This window comes from Oncorhynchus mykiss, chromosome 5 (genome assembly GCF_013265735.2).
Source record: "Oncorhynchus mykiss isolate Arlee chromosome 5, USDA_OmykA_1.1, whole genome shotgun sequence".
NCBI lineage: Eukaryota > Metazoa > Chordata > Actinopteri > Salmoniformes > Salmonidae > Oncorhynchus > Oncorhynchus mykiss.
The window spans coordinates 21050681-21054890 of NC_048569.1; the positions used below are offsets into that span (position 1 = coordinate 21050681).

The following is a 4210-nucleotide window of genomic DNA, read 5'->3' on the forward strand; positions in this document are numbered from 1 at the left end:
TTGTGTGTGTGTGTGTGTGTGTGTGTGGGCGCGCACGCCCCAGGGCATGTTACTTGGCCCAGTACAGAGAGGTATTGGGGAACGTGCCTGAATCAGTGCACACACATACACACACACAAACACACGTACACACACACACACACACACACACACACACACACACACACACACACACACACACACACACACACACACACACACACACACACACACACACACACACACACACACATACACAGGAAGGAGAACCAACAGCTATCTGTCGTTGGTGCAGGACAGTTGTATGCAGCAGAGCCCAGAGTGACATTGAGACCTGCGTCCATTACTGAATCTATTATTAGTTCATCATTAACTTAATTCCTCTCAGTTCAACTCTAACTGTCTGCTCAGGTAAGCCACTGACTCCTGTTACTGTTAATGCATGCTCTGTTGTGAATGGAGTTCAAAACTTGTTTGGGTGGTTGAGTTTTTGCTGTTTTTGTGTGTTCTTTACAAACAGGGCTACCTTTTCTAACAACATCACTGACTGCATTCTCATTACTCTTTTAAATATACGCATTATCAGGAAATAAACGGTTTGGTTTGACTTGGGATTTTCATCCATACAGTTCAATAAGAGACACGGTCAACTTGTACATTGTGTTCTGTTGTGTACGCCATGAGCTTGTACTGTTGGAGTTTGATTGAAAGATGAATGTGTGCTCGTCGAAACAGTAGCATCGTTAGGAGAGACTGGACTCATGTTTTATGTTAATCAATAGATCTGATCGATCAGTGATGAGTTGGAAAGCTTCCTCAGCCATTCATTGTATTTATTGCATTATTTAATGCCTTTGGAGAGTATATTGAAAAGACAGGAGAATATTTGATAGAGTATATATCATCAGATACAGATGTTAGATATGAGATGAATCCTGATATAACCTACCATGGCCAGATGTTAGATATGAGATGAATCCTGATATAACCTAACATGGCCAGATGTTAGATATGAGATGAATCCTGATATAACCTACCATGGCCAGATGTTAGATATGAGATGAATCCTGATATAACCTACCATGGCCAGATGTTAGATATGAGATGAATCCTGATATAACCTACCATGGCCAGATGTTAGATATGAGATGAATCCTGATATAACCTACCATGGCCAGATGTTAGATATGAGATGAATCCTGATATAACCTACCATGGCCAGATGAGCTGTGTATTCTGAACAGGAGCTGTTTCTATGCTAGTTGTGTTGCTTTGTTAGTTTACAGAGGACATGTGTTATTATCATGGTTTAGTGCAGTGTTTCTGTTTCCTAATCCAGGACTTGGGGAACCCTAGTTACACATATTTGTTCTATCCCAACACCAGCACACCTGACTATACAAAATCAAGAGCTTGATCATTACCATATTAGTTAAATCAAGGGTGCTGTTGTGCATATATGCCGCCTTCAAAACAACTGGGAACTGGGGGAAAAACTAACTCCGACTGGGAAAAATATTTCTGAACGGTCATCCAGGTCGGAAACTCTGGCATTTTTCTAGAGAGCCGACTTTCCAACCAGAAGATCACTGACGTCATGATTTGACCTTGTTTTTTTCAAGTTCCCAACACCTGGAAAGGTATTTTACATATCAGCTAACCACAACTATGTTACAGCAATCTGTCAGTTGATGACACAGTCGATGACATAGCATGGAACCATTGGTTGATGCATGTATGCAACTTCTGAGCAGGGCAATGCAACCTTGATTTTAGGCATTGTCTACACAGGTAGCCCAATTCTGATATTTTTTTCACTAATTGATCTTTTGACCAATCAGATCAGCTCTGAAAAAGAATAATGTGAAAAGATCTTTATTGGTCAAAATATCAGTTTGTGGGAAAATATCAGAATTGAGCTGCTTTAGAGATTTTAGAATCCTTTGATCCCTGTTTTATCTTTATGCCTGGCAGTTACGACAGTTGTGATTGTGTCATCTGCTCTGCCTTGTTACCAGGGTGAGGAAACTTCATGGAATTGACTCCAACGCAACTCATTACCAATAGGAGAATTGTGATCCAGTGAAGTGTGTTGACTAGGGGTGCACAACTCAGGCCCTGCAGCTTCTCATCCTGCTGTTCTGAATTTCTCCATTGTACTTACCTAATCAGTGAATGTTATTGAATGATTGTGCAGTGAATGCATACACCTGGTTTTCAGGTAGAAAACCATTCAAAATCAAATTAATCAGTCACCCAAAATTAGCAGGACTGTGGCCCTCAAGGACCAGAGCTGGGCACCCCAGCTGTAAGCCTACCACTAGTATTGTCAGTAGCCCACTCAGTCAAAGTATTCCATGTTCTGAGTTGCCCTTACAATGAACAGCACTCGGGGTGTATGTGGGGTGTGAAACATGCCCTTCACACCCAATGATCAGGAGCTCAGGGGCCAGCTGGTGATCTGGACTGACAAAGGTATTGATCAGCCTACAAAAACCCTGTGTGACACACACACACACACACACACACACACACACACACACACACACACACACACACACACACACACACACACACACACACACACACACACACACATAGACAGACAGACAGACAGACAGACAGACAGACAGACAGACAGACAGACAGACAGACAGACAGACAGAAACACACACACACACACACACACACACACACACACACACACACACACACACACACAGATGTAAAATCATTACAAATCTGATGCCTCATTGTCATCCTTAAAGGTTAATGTAGGCCTAAAGCTGAATTGAATTGTTGAATGTGGTGTATACATTAATGCCCAGTCAGAAATTAACCCCTACCCCCCAGGACAATTTTCCTAGATCTGAAGGAATGGGATTGGGTTTAAGTACAGAAGTACAGTGCCTTGCGAAAGTATTCGGCCCCCTTGAACTTTGCGACCTTTTGCCACATTTCAGGCTTCAAACATAAAGATATAAAACTGTATTTTTTTGTGAAGAATCAACAACAAGTGGGACACAATCATGAAGTGGAACGACATTTATTGGATATTTGAAACTTTTTTAACAAATCAAAAACTGAAAAATTGGGCGTGCAGAATTATTCAGCCCCTTTACTTTCAGTGCAGCAAACTCTCTCCAGAAGTTCAGTGAGGATCTCTGAATGATCCAATGTTGACCTAAATGACTAATGATGATAAATACAATCCACCTGTGTGTAATCAAGTCTCCGTATAAATGCACCTGCACTGTGATAGTCTCAGAGGTCCGTTAAAAGCGCAGAGAGCATCATGAAGAACAAGGAACACACCAGGCAGGTCCGAGATACTGTTGTGAAGAAGTTTAAAGCCGGATTTGGATACAAAAAGATTTCCCAAGCTTTAAACATCCCAAGGAGCACTGTGCAAGCGATAATATTGAAATGGAAGGAGTATCAGACCACTGCAAATCTACCAAGACCTGGCCGTCCCTCTAAACTTTCAGCTCATACAAGGAGAAGACTGATCAGAGATGCAGCCAAGAGGCCCATGATCACTCTGGATGAACTGCAGAGATCTACAGCTGAGGTGGGAGACTCTGTCCATAGGACAACAATCAGTCGTATATTGCACAAATCTGGCCTTTATGGAAGAGTGGCAAGAAGAAAGCCATTTCTTAAAGATATCCATAAAAAGTGTTGTTTAAAGTTTGCCACAAGCCACCTGGGAGACACACCAAACATGTGGAAGAAGGTGCTCTGGTCAGATGAAACCAAAATTGAACTTTTTGGCAACAATGCAAAACGTTATGTTTGGCGTAAAAGCAACACAGCTCATCACACTGAACACACCATCCCCACTGTCAAACATGGTGGTGGCAGCATCATGGTTTGGGCCTGCTTTTCTTCAGCAGGGACAGGGGAGATGGTTAAAATTGATGGGAAGATGGATGGAGCCAAATACAGGACCATTCTGGAAGAAAACCTGATGGAGTCTGCAAAAGACCTGAGACTGGGACGGAGATTTGTCTTCCAACAAGACAATGATCCAAAACATAAAGCAAAATCTACAATGGAATGGTTCAAAAATAAACATATCCAGGTGTTAGAATGGCCAAGTCAAAGTCCAGACCTGAATCCAATCGAGAATCTGTGGAAAGAACTGAAAACTGCTGTTCACAAATGCTCTCCATCCAACCTCACTGAGCTCGAGCTGTTTTGCAAGGAGGAATGGGAAAAAAATTCTGTC

The 4210-nt window shown here is 42.1% G+C and overlaps 1 protein-coding gene across 1 annotated transcript in view; it reads left to right on the top strand.

Moving 5' to 3' along the window:
* The first annotated feature begins 255 nt into the window (after positions 1–255).
* Positions 256–4210, top strand: part of LOC110522819 (electrogenic sodium bicarbonate cotransporter 4-like) — a 48354-nt gene continuing 44399 nt past the window's right edge. Inside the window, exon 1 of the mRNA XM_036977026.1 lies at positions 256–390. The gene's annotated coding sequence lies outside the window, so the exon portion shown is untranslated. The remainder of the gene's footprint in view (positions 391–4210) is intronic.